The 22486-nt window shown below is 39.9% G+C and overlaps 1 long non-coding RNA gene across 2 annotated transcripts in view; it reads left to right on the forward strand.

Moving 5' to 3' along the window:
* The window catches only part of LOC148055543 (uncharacterized), a 276819-nt gene that overhangs the window by 13976 nt on the left and 240357 nt on the right, over positions 1–22486 (forward strand). The window contains exon 1 of one of the 2 annotated variants that reach the window (XR_015705313.1): positions 20277–20338. The exons of the other annotated variant lie outside the window; for it this stretch is intronic. This is a non-coding gene — a long non-coding RNA (uncharacterized LOC148055543). Of the gene's footprint in view, positions 1–20276; positions 20339–22486 lie in introns of those variants that run through there. 2 annotated transcript variants of the gene reach the window in all.

The following is a 22486-nucleotide window of genomic DNA, read 5'->3' on the forward strand; positions in this document are numbered from 1 at the left end:
GTCTTCGTAATCATTGCTGGGAGATAAAGGCCTGCAGCATGTTGGAAGGAGGTTTTGCTTTTCTGCCTTTCTGTGCTCGCCCATTGAGCGTCCCAGTTACTATGGAGGGGAAAAAAAAATCATTTAAGGAAGAGATGAATTACCAAAAACTGTTTTCTTTATCCCACTAGATAAACAGATAAAATGTGTTTCCAGCTTGTCTTGTAGAAGAAAGACTTAATTTTGTTGGGAAGTATTTTGAAACTTTAAACAGAAAGGCAGGCAAGATCAACAGCTACTTCCATAAACTTGGTAGCACCTAATGTTTCAAAATTTATCTAGGAAAGGAATAAGGTGAAAAACTAGCTAGTGGAAATAATCTAAGGGGTTTTAATTAATGTGATCCACAGACAACCTAACCTGTCATTTCTTGGGTCCTGTGGAGCTGTTTCTGGCAGGACTAAGTAGCCACGGTGGTGTACTATTGGCCACCTTTGCCTCTCCTGGTCCAAGGCTTCTTTTCAACCTCTCGCCTATACTGGTGTTTTCCAGTGCTTGTTATGTTGATAAATCTGCACGGAGCCATGTGCCTCAATCAAGAGCCACTTTGCATGGTAGTGCAGGCCCACCCTGCTACTGGGAATGCGACAAGGATTTCTGCTTTGCCAAAGATTTTCAGCTCTCTTTATTTCCTTTCACCAGAGCTTTATTCGAAGTGGCTATTGCTGCTTGTCTGCTGAGCAGCAGCAGCATGTCGGTGAGTCGATCGCATGCAGTTTGTAGCCAGGTAGATTGGCCATGGATAATGGAGAGTTTACAGAAGTGAAACCATTTTGGACACTTGTTTTCAATTCTTCCCTGTGCATGGAAAGTTATGAACATCCCAGGGTCCAGTCAGTAACTATCATAGTTACGTCTGTAGTCCCATCCTTCTCATAGTACCTGTAGTCGTCACTGTATCAGGCATTGACTAGACATAATGCAAGGATTCCCATCTTAACTAGCCAGTAACTAGTCAAAACTTAACTATGGGTGAAGTAAAATGGCAGCTTTTTTTGGGAATCCTTAAATCCTCGTTCAGAATGTTTCATCAGAAACATGCTTTGCTTTTTTTTTTTATTTTTTTTTAAAAAACTAGTGTTTCTTCTTAGCAATCCTTGTACCTGTATCCTAGTTTATGGATTTTGATAATTAATGAAGAAATGAGTCACTCTCACTTGGTACATCCCTGAGACAGCACTGAAAGCCAGTAGATGTCATCAAGTACTCCAGAGAGCTCCTACGCTATAACTCATTGCAGCATTTAGTTTGTAATTAAAAAGGCTGTTCTTGATGGGCAGGACAAAAAGATTTAAAAAGGAAGATGTAGATGGGTATTTGGCTTTCCTTTTTTTGCTTTTAAAATAAAACTCTTTGAACAGAAAACTAGTGATATGTGGAGAAAATCTGAAGTGGTTTCCCCATGTCATAGAAATCACATATTTACAACATGTAGTTATTAGAACTATTTTTCCTAATAGCTCCAGAGAACTGAACTCCTTGCTTGTCCCTCCACCCCTTAGAAATTGTTATTTGAGGCTTTGGGATACTTTAACACTTTTTTTTTTTTTTTTTAAAAGGCACTTTATGCAGTGTATGCCATGTTGTAGATGGTATCCTACATGCTTTTATGTAAATTCTCATGTAATAATATTTTAAGGAAACAACTGACACGGTGGTCACTGTATCGTGGATATATGCAAACCAAATACTGCAGAAGTATCTTTTCAGTACCTAAGTGCCTTTTGTGTGTTTTAATGGTAACAAGGATTTCAACAGAAGGCAGCCATCTTTGAATGGAGAAGAAAATGTAAGTCATGACTGACTTTACCCATAAGCCAGGAAAAAAAGAAAAGGTTTTGCAGCAAGCCATTTAGAACTATGTTGAAGGCCAGTATGTTGAAATTCCCATCTCCTCATTCATAATGTGCTTCAGTTTATAGAAAAGAACTTTATTGGATGCATAATTATTTTTGGAAACCTCTGATAGAAACCAGTAAATGTAGGCTGTCCTGCAAGCCTACCGTCTGCACTTAGTTTTCTTGAGCGTTTTGTTAGTTTTCTTGGTCACCGTGCTTCTCAGGGTTGTCTTTCCTGTTAAAAATTAGTTTTCTGCTTCTGTGGCTTCTGTAAGGTGATTATGTGACCAGTACAGAATTTTTTTTGCATGTGAAGGGCTTGCTCTTCCAGATGTGTGTTGCTGAGCATTCACAATGACAGCTGAAGTCAACACACATCCAGCATGTCTGAAATTTAAGCCCTGAGGCCCAATCAACCTTTTGCTGAAATCAGTGAAAAGGCTGGCAGCAGTGGGAGCTGGACTGAGGACAAAAAGTCTTTTGAGGCAGAAGTCAGAGTAGGAGTGTCATGAAATCCTGGGTTCCTGCCCAGCTCCAGTGCTGGCTGTTGTCCAGAGTTAGTCGGTGCTTGCCTGCCCGCCCGCCCTCTGTGCCTCTGTTGCTTTGCTTTGTTTCTTTGAACAAAGATTTTTAGCACTTCCAAATGTAACATTGGAGAGCTCCCTCTGGCAGAAGCTCTGTAAAGTGCATGTGTGGCAATGTTTTGTTTGTGTGTTTTTAATGTTGTTCTGTGAAAAATGATAAAACCTAAGTGTGCTGTTTGTTTGTTTAAAAACTATGGACCTCATAGGATTTTCTCTGAGAGACAGAAGCAGACAGGCTCTTGCTATAAAGTGAGCGAATATTTAATCGCATGGAGACTGTTTTGCACTTGTTCCCCTCTGCAGTTATTCCAGGTTTCTCTTCGATGTCCTGTTCAGCACACCGTGGCTGAGCCAGGCTTTCTGGTCGGTGTTCAAAAGAAGTAATTACAGGAGATGAACCTGAGCGACTTCTCCTCAGTACTCTTGGACAGACCTCTGAGTACATGAATACTCTTATGCCTCTTCTGAATGCGAAGCAGCAGGGTAAGGGTTTTTGATGCAGGCAGTAAATGTTCCAGGGTAACTTTGGGGTTCTTTTAAACAGAAAACAGCTCCTGTTTCGTTCCCTGGGGAGCTGAGTTCCAATGGGACCCCAGTCACTTGTAGGCACAAGGGTGTTTTTGTTATGTGTTTCGCTTTGTTTTTAGCGGCCAGTATTTTACTACAATATCTGATCTGCATGCTTCTGGAGCCCTGAACCATAACAACTGTGTAACTTTGAACCACAAACGAAGGGATATTTGGCCAGTCTGAACCAATTGTCAGTTTGGATTCCTTCTGCTTATTTAGTGATGTTTAAACTTTTAAATCTATGCTTCTCTGTGTTTTTGTCAGCTATCAAAAATAAATCTTGTTTTTTTGTATATACAAACTGCAACTGCCAGGCTCTTATTTCTCACTCTTTAATGTGAAAATGCATTATGTTCAAATGTGTGTGCTGAATTACTGGGTAGTTGTGTGAAGGCATGCTAATAAGTGAGTCTTGAACTACTTGCGTGAAATAAGGATATTCTTACTGAAGCTGTATGGAGTAGCAAGAGCAAAAAAAAATTCTGCCTTTATGAAACTAAGTGTATAACTGGTAAGTGAGAGCTGGTTAAGAAATTTTTGACAAAATAGTTCTTCTTAGGATAGGCCAGTTTCAACAAAAGCTTGATTTGAAAAGGTCAAGATGTTGCTTCTGGTCAGAACTCAAAGGAGAGACGCCTACCATTAGCAGCTGATATGCTCTACTTCTGTACTTATAGTTATGGGGAACTTGGGTTGAACCCTAGGCTATTTGGACACTTCTAAAGTAGAGGTTTGAATGGGTCGTTTCTACATCCCTGGTGAGAAGCCAGAAGAATATACGAATACTGGGTCCTTCTGGATCTTCAGAACCAAATTCCATTACTGTTTTTTAAATGTCTCAACTTTAATGATATGAAGTCTATGTTGGCCAGATACAGATGTGGAGAACTCTACCCCTTGACCACTGTATTATGGGTGAATATCAAGAGATGCTAAGCAGTACTGCCTCCTGGCACTTCAGCACCTGATGATGGATCCTTCTCTGGAGTACCAGAGGAAGACTGGGAGGCATGTTATCGCTGCTCTGTTCTTTTCTTCTCTTCCTGATAAGCTTCTTGGCTACCAGAAGCAAATGTAAGTAAGAACTAGTGCTGCTTTAAAGCATAAAATCCCATTCATCTCTTTTTCTTAAGTCTGGTTGTGTACTCGCCAACTAGATGAGGGATCCCCCAACAGAAAAGCTGTTCCTTGTGGATGCTTCATTACTGGTTTTGCTTCTGGATCTTGTGGAATTCAGTGACCATAGGGATAATGTACCTGCAAAATAAATACTGTTTGTTCAGGAGCTTAGCTAATGCTTGTTAAAGGACTGTATAGTCCTCCTAAAGGTATTCCAAGTGCCTGAATTACTTGTTCTGCTTCGTTCAGCATTTTGCACAGCCTGAAAACATGAGTAAAGCTATTAGAAGAAATTGCCATACAAATGACAAAGTCACTGAGGTGAAAGCGAGGATAACAAAGCATAGTGGAAGGTGGGCTGTGGGTGGAGGAAGCATGAAAATAATATTCATAGTACTCAGTGGTACTGCAGCTCAGCTGAGATAGCATAAGTGTTTATGTGAGCTAGACAAAACAAAGTCAAATACACTGATTTAAATGGTGTTCATGATATAACTATAGGTTGATCTAATTCTGCTTTCAGTTTATAGTAGACTATAAATATGCATGTAAGTACTAAACTGACCATCATAAGTCACTGAAATGTAGATGTCTACCTGTCTGTAGCTGTTCTTGACCATGTAGTAGATCTTAATGCTCAGGCATACTACTCTGCAATATTTTGAACTTTCCCCAAGTTCACGTAATTAATGTCCTTCTAATCTACAGAAAAAAGGAGGCTTTAATGTGCTGGCTTCCTCTCTCTAGTATTGGAGTTGTTAATAAATTAGACCTGTATTTCAGATACCATAGAGTAAGACAAAGAAATTATTTTAAGCCTTCCAACAGCTTCTGCTTAAAAATCAGAATATGATGCCAAGTGGCATCTTGTGTCATTTGCTGCCAAATATCATTTTGCCTCATAGAATTTGAATCCACTCAAGTGGTGTGAAAGCAAAATTAAAAATCAGCCTACCGCTGTTACTTCGAAGGTTTCAAGTGTACTTGAAAAACTGAGCTCAATGGAAACCTTTACCAAAATATCAAATTAAAAATAGGGATTATCTCACTCATTTAAAAGATAATCTAAAATAAACTATTTGCAGTAGGGATTCCTGTTCCATAGTGGACTTGAAAAGTTCAGTTCACGTGGTTTCTGGTGAAGTTTTTGTGCTTTGTTTTTTCAAAAATGGGTATGATTGTGGAATAGTCTTCCGTGTTTATAAATACGATAGCACAGACTGGAGAGCTGGGTACAACTGCAACCTGTTTTCTTTCTTTACAGCTAAATCCAGGTGAACAGATTAAACTCCTTTAGAAACACTATGTAGATACTCTAAAAACTCCCCAATTTAAGTTGCATTTGGTAGCATCAAATATTCTGTTGGTGCATATACATAAAACTGATTCTTTAATGAATGGTGACGTATTCTGATGAAATCCTTTGTGTGGGAAGAAAAATATTCCTCTAAGGTATAGAAATCTCTAAACCAGTGAACCTAATTGCAGGGAAGGGATCCGTGTGCCCAGAGTTGCCACAGTGTGCTCTTAAATGCGTGAGAACTTTCAGCTAGGAAAAATGATGGATGCTGCCATGTGTCTGACAGAACAGCTTTTGTTTTATGCGGTTGTGCTTGGGTGGGACCACTACTGCTGACATGTGCTGCCTGTGGGGCTCTCCTGGCTCTGTCTGCGCAGGCACAGAGAGGAGCTGTGGGACGGCAGGGTCCAGCTGAGGCCACCCCAGCATCTCTCTCCAACTGAGCATCAAAGTGAAAATTGGGAGGTATGTAACACTACCAGCAGTAACCATTGCGGTCATGCTGTCCGTAAGAGACTGATGTCTTATTTTGATATATAAATTGGTCAGTTGAGCAGTGCTGAAAGAGTCGGAGAGTTTACCTTTGAGGGGGCAGGGGCAGAATGCCATGCTAACTTCATGTTAGTTGAAAGTTTTCTTCTGCCGTGTGGGAAGAACAACACGTGATGCTTGCACCGTTCGATCAGTGGAGTGTCTCTGGTACTGACATATGGAGTTATCAGACTTCAGTGTTGAAAACAGAGGAGCTCCTACTGAAGCCAAAAATGGTGTTCAGGTCAGCTCATGTTAGGAAAATGTGGTATTTTCCAGAAGGACAGAATTCCTTGCAGAAAGAGACTGTCTTTTTAATAGCTATGAAACTAACATAGAGCTATTGAGTTCTTAAAAGACATGAGAATTTTAAAAGTAATCTACTTCATTGACTAGCTCTGTTTGCTAGAAAATACAAAAATAAAAATAGCTTACAATTTGTTCCCAGAAAATTACATAAACTTATGCTTATGGTTGTGTTAAGTGGAGAAAGAGCATATTAGCACCTCTTTATTGTGAAAGGGTGTGCATGGGGAAATGTATTCAGAAGAGCATGCACAGAGGGAAGACCTTTTGGAAGGTAAAACATCCCCTGTTGACCTTCCTGTGGTATCTTCTATTTTTGTTGAACTTCAGTGTCACCATAAAGGTTTTACAGTCCTTGGAATAGAACTCGTTTCTTAATGTTTTTCACAATTAAGAGAAAGATAATCCCAAGCAAGGTGTGGGCACTGGGGGGACCTCGCATCTTGAACATGACACTTGTTCCATGAGTATGTTTGGATTTAAGTTCTTTTTTTTCTCTCCCCCCTCTCTCCCGTTGCCTTCTAGCCTAAACAGTCTACAGTTACCCGAAAGTGTGGCTAAAGCTCAGGTGAAAAGGGAGTAGCCATTTAATAAAAAGCTGATGTTAGGTATTTGGTTTCTCTGAACACCTCCTAACACTGCACAGTTCAAAAGCCTCTCTGCTTTTCTTAAAGCTGAAGGTTTAAATGCTTATTCCACCTGCACCCTTGATTTCTTCTTTCAATATTTCTATTTTTGTTCTTGCTTCTCTTGTGCAGATCTGTATGGTTTACCAAATGACTTCACCTTTGTCTGTCTGTGAACCAGTATTAGAAATGACCTTTAGAAAAAAAAATTGTAGGTATTATGTACAAGTAGTCTGGAAAATAACTTCTAATGCTGGTTAACTGAACTACATTATTCAAGAACTTTATTAGTTTGCCAGTCAATACAAAATTTTGATGAAGGCAAAAGGAATTGCTTTAACATTTGAGGTAGACGTGACAATTTCTCAACACTTATAATCGTAGGAAACTTAGAATTTCTTTGGCTTTCCTCGATATGTAAATGTGAAGTGGATATATCGCATATATGAATGTGTTTGCAGTGAGATTGGCTTGTTGTTTTCTTATTTGTTTTCAAATTGATATGTCAGTTGCTTCTGTAATACCACATTTTCCTTTTGATTTGTATGGCTACTTAATTTATACTCTTTGCATCTATTCCCAAAAGAGCCCTATTATATGATGAGTGGAGTATCAGGAGTATATAGTTTAAATGCCATTGGAAAATGAGCATGTGGGTTTTTTGGTGTGTGTCGGTTTTTGTTGGTGGTGTTTTTTTGAGAATAGTGATAATTAAATTTCAGGGAAAGTTTCATTTCCTGCTCATGCCACGTAGCAGTATTAAGTGTTTTCATGCTCCATCACTCCTTTTTTTATTAACTTTCTATTTAGAGTAGGTTTTTTGGAAAACATTTTATCTTAATAAGAATAACCTATCAAGCAAGAAAGCCAGCAGACTTCACATTATCACACTCCTATATAGAGAGTTTATCTTTTTGCTGCTGCTACTGCATTCCACGCTGCTCTGATGTTAGAAAATGGATTGTTTTTAATGGCTTTTTGACTGGCAAAGGCAGAGAGGGCACCAGCGGCCTGTCACAAAAATGATAGGATTAGAAGCAACTGAACAGACACACAACAGGTTAAAGAGCTTTTGGGAGAAACGTGCTGTACGCTGGCACCTCTGATCAGCATTAACATTCTCCGCCTGTTGCAGAGACTCTTTAAAATGCCATTTGCATTGATGATGGTATAATTGACATGGCTCCCCAAGGAGCTGTAGGGATTGTAGGAAGCTCAAATCTCAGGAAAAGTCATCTGTTCTTGGGACTCTTATATAGTCTGAGGCCTTGTTGGTAGCAGGACTTGCATTGTTGTGTGCTATCATTCTAATAATAAAGGGCCATCAGTATTATGGCTCTTCTCAAGTTCCCAGCAGTATTTTTGTTCAATCTAATTGAACATTAACTTGCTAATTAGCATTAATGCTTCATTCTATTGGGTAATTGACTGCATAGTTTTGTTTTGAATGGCTTTTCTGGAAGATGTAGTGTAATAAACTTTTACAATGAAATTAATAACTTATAGAAGGTTTCATTATTTCAGCAGTAAAAGTAGTAGGATGTGCAATAAAAATTCTATATTTGCTTTCTAGAGCTCTGAAGGCTTGGTGGTAAGGCAAGTGTACAAATCAATGCCTAATAGCTACAGAAATAAGTAACTTAAAATATTAAAAGGGATTTGGGAAGGAATTCATAGAAATAAGATGACTCCTTGGGACCTGTGCATACTCAGAATCTATGAGAAGATTCTGCATATTAGAATGTGGTTAGAAGGTACGTTACTGAAACGTTGCTGGTAAGTACACTAGGAGATAAATCTGATTTACCTGTAAAAGTTGATACCTGACACTATATCAGCAAGAGCGTCTTTTTTTGGGCTTATGTATATCATATACAGAAGATAGCTGAGGGAGCAAAAGTTGGTTGCTTACCTAGGAACTGAATACATGATTTGTATGGCCATATACGTATTTAGCGAAAAGATCTTTGTAATGAAAACAGTACTGGAAAGAGTAGGAGAGGTGCTGCCTTAATGAATCTGTAGTGTTACTTGTCTTTGGAAACAAAAGCTTGCATTTGACTTCAGTTTAAGATATGGATGAAATTTTGATCTGACAATTAAGTGCGAATTCGCAGTAATTTCACTGAAGGCTTAACTTAATCCTACACTGAACCAGCACTAAAAATTAAATTAAATTTTGTCAGTCCAGAGCTATTCTTCTAACCTACAATTTAGGTGAAGTCCATTGCTCTGAAAGGAGGTACTGTATGTTAAGCTCTTTGAGATGAATGTTGGGCATTCTGGTAATCTTAGGCACTCAGAAGAGAAATTGCAATGGTGAATGATTTTGCATGCTTATTTTATGCGAAGGGTGAAATGCAATTCCTGAGCAGTGAAGTATTACTGTTAAAATGTTCAGCTTTTCCTATCAGTAAAAGAGGTTTGAAAAACAGTTACTAATTGTGTTTAGAAAGCATTTGTCTTAAGTGTGCTTAAGACATAAACCAACCACGTTACACATCAAATTGTGGAAGGGCAGGGGGGAAAAAGATCTTTAAGTGAATTTTTTTGATGCCAGTTTTCTTGTGACTTTGCCTTGAATTCCAAGTATTTTATGCTAATACTATCAGGTAATGAATTATTGAATGCTTAGAAGTGGCTGTAGAGGGTAGACAGTAGAGACTGACAGAGGATTTTTTTTTTTTCTTGAAAGTGTAAAAGTATGAGGAAGTAGGAAGACAACATTAGAGGAATGTGGAAAGAAAAGTGGCCAAATTTGGACTAACTTGTATTAAGGTGGATGCAGTTTAAGACACAAAGGCCATGACAAATTCACTCTTGTAGGCTTCTTTTTTCAACAATCAAAAGAAAAGCGCTAGTGCCTTTTTGCAGTTCTAATAGTGATTGATGCACCATTAGAAAAGAAAATTGAGGATAGAGGCATAACATAAACAGTTCAAGCACTTCAGAAAGATTACATCATCACATATGTCTGACGCAAGGCCAGGTGAACTACGAAGTTAAGCCACCTCACTATGAATTCCCCTTTCTTTCTCCTTCATGCATGTTTGCCCTCTACCATTATTTGTCTTTAATTTTATGTGTCATTTCCCATCAGGTGCAAGACATCTACAGAAACACCAGCGTGGTATAAAAAATTATTTAATGTTGGCGCTTCCTATCCAAATAATTTTTTCTCATTTGAATACTTTTGAACCAATTTATATGCCAGCAGAGGTTAAAGGTGATACGGGGGATTAGGAAGTTTGATTCTGCTTGTTTGTGCTTAAAAATATACAGATGCTAAAAAGGATGTCTGCCTGTAACCTGTAATCTTTGAATGTCTGCATTACACAATAAATGCAGCTGGTCACAATAACCTAATGCAATGCACTGTCTTCCCATTTTTGTTCAAGGAACTGCTGGTATTTGCAATTCTAATTCTCTCATCTTGCCCTGCATTTTCAAGTTGCGGGTGCTGAAAAGAATGACCCTCAGACCACTATTAATCACGGAACATTTACCAACAGTAACATCTTTGTACCTTGATCAAATTCTAGCTCTGGTAATTTCATTCTCCTTGCCTCAGGTATCCGTATAATTTCCTGGATTGATATTTTTCGTGTCTCCTCTTGTTGCCTGCCGAACAGTTGCTGTATTCCACCCTAAATGAAGAATGTATTTCAGTGGGGGATGAGGTGTTCCTGACATTTCTCACAGCAATTTGAAAGGTTTTAAGTACCTTTAGGAATTTGTAGAATTGATGTTCTACAAATGCCTAAGAAATTATTATTCAAAGATTAGCCTTCTTCCAAAGCGGCGAGGGGAAATTCAGTCATATAACTGGTACGTCTTAAGCATAGAAATGGCTTACCTGTTTACATTGTACAAAACACTTCCATGTTATTGAAGTTATGTCTTCAGTATTCCTGCGTGCTAGTGTGGAAGAAAAAATAATCCCCTTTTTCCTATCTTTATGCCACACTGGAGAGAAATTCTCTGTTCTCTTTTCTTTTTGTTTTCTTTGTATGGACAACTGTTTTAAATTATACCTGATCTTTGGTAGCCTTGCCATAGGAACTGCCGTGAATTTTTTTTTTTATCACGTTATGAAATGGCTCTCAGTTTAAAAACAAACACACACAAGCCCCAAAACCCTCACCCAAACCAGCCAACCAAAAAATGCTTTCACTGCTTTCTTTCCATGGCTGTGACTAGAACCTGCATGCTGTTGGTATCGAGGGATAACCTCTTGTGGTCCTGCAATACCAGTTCTATATTTCTGTTCTCCAGGAAAGAGGAAATTCTGAAAATATTAAACTGAATATTTTCAGGCTTGGCCTTTGTAACAGTCTGATGACAAACTGACGCTTTCCAGGCCAAGGGTTTTTTTTCCAGGATGGGACATATCTGCAAAGTAGGAATTTTGGATTTCTCAAAGAATACTATGATAAAATGTATTAAAGGTGTGAGAGGTGTTTAAATTCAGAACTGGTTGGAGAGCCTTCAGAGACTTCTCTTGAACTTAATGGGTCCTTTTTGTCCACAAGTACTTGGCAGAAGCTTGGATTAATTGTTTGCCCTAACTACGTGAGTTTTGTATGTTTAATGTGGTTTATCCGATAACTGTGGTTCATGCAATTTACTCAGACAAAACTAGAGGGTATAGCTTATTCTTGTTGCAATAGGAAGAAAAATGAAATCTCATTACTTTAAATTAAAAAAGGGTATAAGCAATCCACATCAAGAGTCATAGTTTTCTTTTTCAATCCAAACTCCGTGCTCCATGTAAGGAGCAGCAAATGTGAACTCTCGAATTCCAGCCTCCCTTCATTATTCGTGGTGACAGGAGGTTGCCACGTACTTGAGAGAGCAAGGCAATCTTCTCAGTCAATGAGGATCAGGGCTCCTAGCTGAATAGCTTACAGATTCGCTTTAGCTGAAGTAATTTAATTTTAGACAAATGTGAGAAAAATGTTTGTTGTTCCTTTATCGTGGTTACTGTTCCACATCTCATTAGAGAGGAGTTCTCTATTCTTTCCTACTTGGGTCTAACTTCCTTTCCACTCTTCCCCCTTGTCAAACGCAAGCCTATGCAAGTCACTTTTCAATTGATTTGTGAGGTCCAGCAGAGGAAAAATTCAATCCTTTGATGTGTTTTTCTTTTTTTTTTTTTTTTTTGGTTCATTCAGATTGCTGCAGGCCAACCCTGATCTAGAAATGACAAGTTAGTTTGCCTCTGTCCTTATTGCAAAATTGAGAGCAAGGTTTCATTGGCCTTGGTAGTCACCATTTTGGTAATTCAAGGCCAGTTCTGTTTTCTCCAGATTCATGCTAGATATTCTAGACTGTGACTGCCAGGTGTGGAAGAGCTTCTCTGTTTCACTTGGTGACTAAACTGAAAAAAAGTTTAAATTGCCTTTTTTGAGTAGTCTTTCTCCTTGATTTTTCCCCATCGATTAATTTAATTGAATTAATTACTGCCTTGAACAAACAGTAAATATAATTTCTGTTACACTGCACTGGAACATCTTGTGAGAGGAGTTAGAGGAACATATGGGATTAAGTTTTGCCAGATAGTAGCTTTGATACAAAATCTTTCCCTCAGTTTAAAAGGAAATAAGCATGTAAGGGCTGTTCATCAGGTGAAAATGAGAGTTTTAAGTTCAGCACCTCAGCTGTTTCCAGATCTGCAGACAGGGACACTTACTCAGCGAACTGAATGCAAAACCAGGAGCTCGTGTTTTTCAGTTTTGACGCTGACTCAAGGCAGCCGTATGGCTTTGCTTAACTTTGGGTTCTTACTTGACCCTTCTCTCCTCCTGCTCCACCTCATCTCTGTTACCTTCAGTGACAATTCTAGGCTTTTCAAAATCTCAGATTCACAATGTGATGGTGGAGCCGTCACAACTGGATTATGTCCAAACAAAGGTCACTTGTGAACAACTTCTTCAAAAGGAAAGCAGGCAGGACATGGGTAACGCCTCCCTCCTGGGTACGTACCACGGGGTGATTCTTTGTTGCGTCCCCTAACAGACAGTTGTGCGCCAGCAATAAACTGCCGCTGTTTCTGGTATCTGTGATGGAGCTCATCGATGTCAGATACCGTACTGCGGAACAGCAGTGCAGTCTCTGTAGGTGCCATTCAAAGATGCCAAAAGTACGTGGCACGCGCTGAAAGCTGGACCAAGCTGTGGCTTGGTGAGGTCTGAGAAGAGTAGCTGCTTTTCATAGAACCGCAGTTGCCTGCACGCTGACCTAAAATCAACAGCAATTTTCTGAATGCTTTCTGTAAACTTAACTTTGGCACCTGGTAGCTGTTTTGGGCTCTGTCTCTGTGTCAGGATTATTATTATAGTTGGATGACAGGAATGTTACTTCTCAGGAAGGTAAACAAATCTGCTGTACTGCACTGGTGAGTGAGCATAGTTAAAAGAAAACTGGGCCTGGATTCTTCCATAAAACTTCACTTTCCTTTTTAGCTTGCAAAAACAGAAATGTAATGAACAGAGTATTACTAAGCCCCTTGGCGGAAACGCAGATGTCCTGACACTGGAATACACGTCAATCCAGAGAGAGCGAGCGTCCTTTGTTGCCAAGTTGCTAATTATTCACAGAAAAGATTAAAGCTGAGCATGGCTTTCCCAAATGATTTCATATTATACTCTGAATTAAAAATACATTAAATAGAAATGCTGATGTGGTAGGAAGGATCTTTGTCAGTACAAGGCTACAAGATCGTCATGGTATTTAGATTAATAGAATCTGGGAGAAGAGGTAGAATTGTTGCAAGAAAATACACTGCGGCAAAGCAAATGTTCTCTTGATGTCTATCATCTGTGCTCTGTCCTAGAATGAATGGCATATTGCTGACCACTTGCCCTTTCTTGGAAGGTGTAGGCTTTGATCTCTGATACTTGGGAGTAATCTGTATGTGTGGTCAGGGATACTCTGCGATTCTAGCCACATAGCTGAGGTCAGTTTGACTCAGAACTAGTTAACGTAATTTGGATTTCTCAGCCTGCAGTGCGAGAAAGCATTCATTATGATCAAACTTGACATTATGAGTAAAAGTCTTGGTTGAATATCATTTTAGGAAGATATCTGTGCCTTTTGGGCCTGATTACAAATTATGCAGGTTGTCTAGATGTTGCTATAAGTGTCCTAATAGTATGGCTTTTTTTGCTGAATTTTACATGTTACAATTTTCTTCTTTTATGTAGTGAAAGCTGATGTATCTTGAAGCTAGTACGTTCTTCTGTAAGAAGCAGAAGTAACACAGTATTACGATAACATAAGGTAGTATTATTATTAAGTGTACGTTGTCCCACTCTGTACTGCAGCCTGAACACTGTGCGGTTTTGGGTGCCTCAGTATAAGAAGGACATCAAACCATTAGAGTGTGTCCAGAGGAGAGCGACCAAGATGGTGGCAGGTCTCGAGGGCAAGGCTTAGGAGGAGCGGCTGAGGTCACTTGGCTCGTTCAGCTCAGGGAAGAGAAGGCTGAGGGGTGCCCTCATCGCACTCTGCAGCTGCCTCAAGGCGGGCAGCGGAGGCGGAGGTGTGCCGATCTCCTCTCTCTGGTGACCAGCAATGGGACACGAGGAAATGGGATGAAGCTGCCTCAGGGAAAGTTCAGATCGGACGTTAGGAAAAGGCTCTTCACTGAGAGGGTGGCCGGTCGCTGGAACAGGCTCCCCAGGGAAGTGGTCACAGCACCAAGCCTGTCAGAGTTCAAGGAGCATCTGGGCGCCACTTTGAGTCATCTGGTTTAGTTTTAGGTAGTCCTGCGAGGAGCAGGGAGTTGGACTTCATGATCCTTATGGGTTTCTTCCAACTTGAGAGGTTCTATGGTTCTACAGAAAGACAATGTAAAGAAGCGGTATAACAAAGAACAGTGATACCAATCTGAACTGCAAACCGATTCAGTTATACATCTGTCAATACCAGCAGAGGTTCTCATTCCGTAACTGCCTCACTCTTCTGTATCCAGCTTCAGCAAGGTTCCATGGTCCAGGCTGTCTTCTCTACAACAGGGCATTGTTCCTGCTTAGACAGTTTTTCTCCATCGTTTCCTTAAACAGCTTGTGAAAGCAGTGTTGTTTTTTTGAGCAAGCTGCCCAGAGGGGTCTGCTTTATTCACTGGGTGACTTCAAAGATGTTTGTTATCAGGAGCAACGCAATGACTGGATCTTCTTGCAGCCTCTCAAAGATATGACTGAAGAGTGTACATTTTAAAGTGGTCTTCCCATCCACCTACAGGTTACCGATCTCCATTCATGTGCTTCTGATACAGTCATTCCACAGAAATTTTGGGCTGCTTGTTGTTCATTCTGCTGTGACATTTATAGCTATTTTATAACCACCCTTTGAAAACATGCGTAGTGTTCTATGTCTGTCAAAAATTAAGCACTTTTTAAAATCTTACCTGTTAGTTCAGATTTCTCTGTTTAGACACACACACACACTTTTCTGTGAAGGATAGAGTTAACTGTTATCAGCTGGTATTAATGCAATCCCTTTGCTTTGTGTTAGGGATTACCTATGATGCTCATCTAGCACATCATTTTCCCCAATTAAAAGGACAGGATGGCATACTCGCTTGTCTCCTTTTGTGAACTCTGGAAATTGATTGTGGTATGAAAGGAACACATGATATCATCTGATGTCTTCTATACTGATTTGAATGTCAGTCCCTATGAGCCTGCAGCTAGTCTCACTGTGCCTGAGTAATAAGGAGAAAACCCTGCCAGCTTAGCCTGCTTTTTCAAAACAATCGTGTTCTGATTCTTGTTGTGAAGGGTGTGAAAAACAGACATCCATCAATATAATTTCTCATAATCTCTAGTGGGCAAATTCCTGCCTTACTTCCACACTGTAGGGCCAACACGTGTCCTTATCTCTTCATATTTTGATCCTGGTATTCAGTATCAAGATGATCAGTTGTATACCACGTTACAAATCTACCAAATAGAACTTAACATGAAACACACTCTGGGTACCCAGGCGTTGCTTCACTATTTCCAAATGTTCTGTTTTCCTTTCTCTCCAGCCCTTCCCTTGCCCTTAAAAACTGGGAAAAAAAACCCTACTACTTGGAGTATGGCCTTGAAGGCAGAGTGTTGTCTACATAAACATAAATTATTCACTAGATATTTTAAATTCTGGAGTTCTGAATGATTGGTGGGATACCTGGGGTCTAACTAAAATCCCTCCAAAAAGACCTTGATAGCTACATAGGTAGTTTTAACATATAGTGACTTACGTAATCATCAGTATTGTTAAGTCATGTAATAACACTGGAGGTTTGTACTTGGTATTTGGCCTCCTAGAGTATGACAAATTACAGGCCGCTTTTCATTCAAACCTCTAACGTGACATAAGTGACATTTAGGAATGGTTTGGTACTGATGGGATATAGTATTTCCTTAGTCTCTCTTCTGGGTCTTAGTAGGAGGTGGGTGTGAAATTCGTTGATGGAAATACTTTTACAGAATATTGATGCCCTGGAAACTTGAGCTGAGCAGGAAGATCAATACATTTCAAGAAGAATGGTGGTGATCAGAAGCCTTGGATGTGAAGAGGAAGAGGCAGCTGGCCACCTGGGAGGAAGGGTGATTTGATTTCTTGGGTTTTCCCCCCATATTCTACAGTCCGAGATATTGAGACCAGATGGTTATAGGAAGAGAGGGAGGCCAAGCAAGCTAATGCTGAGGGAAAATGAAAGCAATTCTCAAGGAGAGGCGGGCGAGATCTTCTCTTGGAACCGCGAAGTTCATCCATCTGTGTCACGCACCCTTTGTGAATGAGGCCACACGGGGCTTTCACAGATTCGATGTTCATGGAAATGCTTCACCTGCTGTAACTGACTGCTGTAGCCCTTGATCCCTGCCCATTATTTCCAACTATGGCTCTTGAGAAAAGAGCAAAGGTCCTTGATATTATAAAAGAAAACTAGAAATAGAGCGGTGGGGTGGGGAGGAGGATTTTTGCTTCCTTCCTGGCAAAAGAAGAAAAGGAGAAGAAATTGATTTGCTGCTTATGCATTATTAGTAAGACAGATTTACAGAAGATACTTGGGTACTACCTAGTGTGAAAGGAGTACCGACTGAAGGTGGTGCTTTTGTCAAAGAATTATTATGCAGTCTGTGTCTCATCCTGTGCTTCTGTTATTCCTGGGTATTTTATAGAGACTTTTTCTGATGAACACCAGGAAATAAAATAATAGTCTAAGTTGCTGTAATGGTTAAACATTAACCACAGATTTCAATGGTTGAATAGAGCTTGTTAGCTCTAGTTTATAGGATGAAGCATGAGTACGTGATCGCTGCTAACTAGAGGCTGTGCTGGAAGACTATAGCTGATGTACACACAAAATTCTGGGCTTTTCTTCTCTGTTAGATGTTCACAAAAAATCTGGAGAATGCATTCCTTTTGAACTTGGACAGAATCGTCTGTTCATGGTGAGTACAAGGAAAACCTGGTTGCAGGTAATACTTGGGCATAAGCAAAGGTATTTCAATCCAACCTACTTGCAAATCCTTGCATACTTTGCCCTCTTTACTAGAAAACACAGTACTAATGTTTGCTTCCCCTGTCCTCATAAGATAACTGGCTTGCCATTGAAAACTCCTAGCATCTAGAAGAAGGATGAACTTGTTAAAGGCACAGGGATTGTGATTCAGAGATCTTTTATTATTTTCCCTTTTCAGTCAAAAAAAAAAACCACCCAAAAATGTTTCCTGCCTCTTGTAATTTTCTCAATCTCTGAACATCATGTCACCTCTCAAAAAAAAAAAAAAAAAATTCCCTCCTTTGAGAGATCAAACAAAATATCATGACTTTTCCAGTTTCAGGGCTCTGTGCTATCACTAGTTTGGTCCACCTGCTCTGATGTCTGTGGGGTGGGTTTTCTGCCCATCGCTACTTCATTCCATAATTTGTGTACCTCTGACTCTGATCGGGCTTGTTCTCCTAATAATTTGCTCTCTGATCTCTGTTTGCACTTGCTAGTAGCAATCGCTCAGTGCTTCTCTCTTCACCTTATTTCTGCTTGGTGCATTTGATTAGCGTTCATGTTTTCTGCTTCAGGCTGTAGGTGATGGCTGGGGAAGGAAAGGAATAAGTTAAAGTCTTCCTTCAGCCAGAAATAACAGCACCAATGGCTGATAATAATGCAGAACTCATGTGAGGTAACTTATTGCAACCTGCTTTCACATTGGTGATTTCTCTTGATATTGTCTCTGCTCAGTTCATGGTTTTCTGCTTTAAGAAAGGCTGCTCTTCAACTGGTAAGACTCCTTTTCCTATTGCTTTCAGAGACAGATCTTCCCTGCCTTTATTTCTAGACCAACCGTGGGGTTTAAGATGTGATCTTGAAAAGGGCTCAGCATCACAATTCATTTCAGCTGAAGCTTTGTGCGTTCAGCAAGTCCCGTCTCTTCCATGTTCTTGTTAGTGTTTCTTTCTCTGTTTGAAAATGAGTAAGCTATCAGAATAAACGTAATGTAGGGTGAGATTCACTGAGTCGTCTCTGAGTTTTTCACCACTTTCTCACTAGCCACTAGCAGGCAGGTCAATGTATCCAGAAAAAATTGCCCCAGGTTAAATTCACCAAATTAAACCAGTGCAGACTCCCCTGAAAATCTAGATTTGCAGCAATTTATCCGTCCTTAAAGTGGCTTAATCTAAACTGTTTAAAACATTATGCTGAAATACACTTGAATTTGCACTGTTCTGTTAAAATCATATTGACCATGTTACACTTGGATCGCTGGTCTGTGGTACTTGACTGACTGCTGACCAAATCCAGCAGGATGATTTCAGTGTTTCAGGTAAGCTACTGAAATCTCTAATGGTTGTTTGGATGTTTAAGAAACACAGTGAAAAAGGAACTAGGAAATGGAGCCAGTTAAATGTCGCTTTGTCCCGTACTTCTTGACTTCAGAAAAAGAGGTGTAATGTGCTTGGTGAATTGTTGATACGTGATATTGACTATAAATTCTTTTCAGAATGGTAAGATTCGCGCATCTTTAAATTAAAAAAAACCTCTGTTTGCTGAAGGCACTTACATCACATGTAGACTTTGTCTGAATGTGCATTCTATGTACAGTGCATGGTCCCTTACGAAGATGCTTTCATTTATTTGCCAAACTTCTGGATTTTTAACGAGGTAGCTAGGTATGTTTTTGTGGGTTGCTTGACCTTTCTTCATAAAGAGGAGAAATACAGAAAATACCATTCTCCAGAAAGTCACTGTACCATTGTAAGTCTAGAAACACCAGCTGTTGGTTTGGTTTTGCTTCATACTGAGTTTGAAATTGCTTGATGCATTACCAGTGTACTTGCTTACCTTCATATGGTTGGATCCTGGTAAATGTAGTTAGTTTAGTTTTGAAAATCTGACACTTGTGGTGCTTGGTTTGTAGAGGATATCGGTATCCCCGTAGTATTTGTTTTTCTTGAGCCCCAGCATATGCTCCGAGCCATGACTTAATGTAGCTCTTTGTCTTAAGAACTATAATTGCCCCTGTCAAGGGCTTTTCCTCCAGCTTGCTTGGCCCCTGAAGCAGAAAAGTGTTCAGCATTTAACTATTCCTTATGTACGATGTATGTAGAATTGACCATTTTCACTCCTGCGTGCCTCCTACTAGGTTGCATACTGGTCATCTCTTTGCTAACTTCTTCTATGGTATCTTACTGAGAAAAATGTAATGGTAAAAAGATTTTTCCAAATTTCTGTTTACTTGAAGTAAACAGAGCGTATATGAAGCAAATCTCTGGTGCTTTCTCCTCCTTCTCAATAATATTATGTGGAATTGGTATTCACTGTGGGTGCACTGGGATATAGGTTTTTGTCTGTAGAGGCAGGCATGCTGATAGCTTTTGTAAAAATCGTTTCAGTGTCAGTCCAAGATAAAAGTGGTAATAAAAAACTCTTCCTTCTGAAAATCAGCGTGGACCCAGTCAATTTTGTGATAATCTTGTCTGCCATGTATGAGAGTCCTGGTGGATATGTTCTTAGCTTCTGCTTTATTACCAAAATATGAACAGGGAAAGTAAAACTATAAAAAAATTAAAAGGCGAGAGCATATCACAATCTCCTAGAGCTATAAGAAAATGTTAAGAGCTGGGGCATGAATATGTAGAATTCCCTGAAAATGTAATAATTTTTATCATGTCTACTTAATCTCTCTGTGCCACAGCACATAGCCCTTAACTTCTATTCTATATGTGAACTGTAGATTAGTGTTCTGAGTCAAGGTGTTGAGATGGAGGATAAAAAAAAGGCCTGAGTTTGTACGGAGGATACAACCTGTTTCATGCTTCTTTTTCTCTGGTTGCAGACTGTTGTCTGAGTGGAGTCCTTGTAGTTCCCGAGGCCTGTAGGTGGCAATCTTGCGCTGTACTGGAGGAGCAATTCCTAACCCTTCCCAACTCCAGGTAGCAACGGGTGGGGGGGTTAGGGGGAAGGGACGGGGCATGGCAGCAGATGAAACGAGAATTTTTTTTTTTTTTTTTTTTACTTCTGTTCTACAGTTTTTAAGACTTGCTTCCCTCAATATTTCCTCGCAACTTCTTAATCCCCAGGATTTAATGCAGCAATTAGCTTGTGGGGAAGCGAGGCGGGAGCTGTGCAGCAGTTAGAGCAATGCTTCTTAGCGAGCCCAAGACAGCAAAGCTGCAGCAGTGATGCTGTCTTCCTGCCTGAGCACCCACATCATCTCTCCATTAGCTTTTCAGGGCTTGAGTGGGATCACTAAAGGAGTCTTAACTTTTTTTTTTTTCCATCATGGAGCATGGCCCTAATGTTCAAGAAGTTTGGGAACCTGTTTGGCACAATGCAAACAACTTCCTTTAAACAGCTCTGCCAAATACATAAATGGATCCGTAGGAGGATGGTTGAGGAGGAAGTGGGCCATCTCAGTTTTTGTTTTTTATGATTAGTCATCTTCTTACCTTTATTAGTAGGACCTAAAATAGTAAAGGTCTGGAATTTAGAGTACACTTTGGAAAACGTAATAATTTTCTGGATGAAGCTGAGGAAAGAAGAATTTTCAGTGACCAGTTTTTAAAAGAAGCAAGACTGAGCTGACATTTTAACACTGTATGCACAAGTTATTTCCTGCCTATATTATTTTATAATAAAATAGGCTTTGCTGGCTTTTCTGAACTGCCGAAGTTATATAAGTAATTTCCTTTTTTGATATTAAGGGGGTTACACTAGTGTTAAAATCTTAGCAACTATGCTTGGATCTAAAGACTTCATGGAATCTAAAACTTAATATCTGTGGATAATTTTTTGTCTCCCAGCTACTTGGGGACACCACCCCCCCCCTCAAGACCCCCAAAATCTGTCTTTTAAATTCATGCTCTGCAAGATGCATGTTTTCTTCATGCCGCATATTTCAGCGGAACACTCAAATGCACCAGGGAAGGCGGGGAGAGGAAACATAATGACTGGAAACTGCAGAACAGTAACTCCGTTCAGTTCAGTACAGGGAATGCAATTTATGTGGCTGCAGGGAAATGAGTGAGTTCAGAGCTCAGGTTAAGGAAAGCAATGTAAATCATACGGTAAAATATCATCAGCCCTGCTCTCGTATCAGGATTTCACTTAAAGAATTTCAAAACCTGTGTGTAAGCATGTGACTGTCTTCATTTTGAGATAAAATGGGGATGTAACTCTGGAATAAAATCAGCATCTAATAATCTGATCACTTGCACCATTAATCTTCAGTTGAATGAGGCAAAGCAAAGGGAATCCGACAGTATGGACCTGCAGCGGTTTAAGGCAATTTTAATTTTGTGTGGTTGCAGGTGCACTTTCCCTGCCAAATGTTCTTTTTGGCTTTGACGTGCATATGACTCTAGGGTGAGCTGGCTTAACTGATCTAGACCAAGACTTTCAGTTTTCTCACTAGTGACTAGTTTTCAGCCCATCAGCTCCCCGAGATGCTTGCTGCCCAGTCACACAAAGGCCCCTTCTACTGAGAGAGGCAAAGGGGAGCCGTTCTGTTCAATTGGCTGTTACGGAAATGCACCCTACTCTTTCCTCACGTGCATTAGAGCAACACGAGTGGTAACCGACGGTCACTTTTGTTTAAACTTATAGCTAACCCCTGGCATGAGAGTATGAAAAGAATTGATGTAATAACAAAGATCTGCAGTGTACTGAACTCCGAGTCGGAGAGGCTGGCTCACTACAAAGAAGGAAGGAAAGCTGCATGATGCAGTGTTGTTATTTTTTAGAATTTCCCTCAGGCTGACATCATTCATTCCTGTTTTTTTTTCCTTGACTAGCCACAGATTCAGATCTAACCCTAATCTAGCCTTTAGTGCAAGTTAGATGGCAGCTCTCCACATGAAGAGAAATCAGACCCAGTTTTAAAGTTCCATGGGAGACGAAGGCAGGCGGCTTTTCTTACCCTAAGGCAGACAGAAGTGCTGCTGACTAAAAGCTTTTTTGGAAGCCCTGCAATGAATTATCCCAATGCGCAGCTCAATTGAAGGGAAAAAGATCTAACAAGTCCAACTAGGTAATTTTTCATTAAAGTGTTAGTGAAGCTTGACATTCTTAATCTTGTTACT

Source organism: Nipponia nippon, unplaced genomic scaffold (genome assembly GCF_047370975.1).
Source record: "Nipponia nippon isolate SJK-2023a ecotype South Korea unplaced genomic scaffold, ASM4737097v1 scaffold_21, whole genome shotgun sequence".
Lineage (NCBI taxonomy): Eukaryota > Metazoa > Chordata > Aves > Pelecaniformes > Threskiornithidae > Nipponia > Nipponia nippon.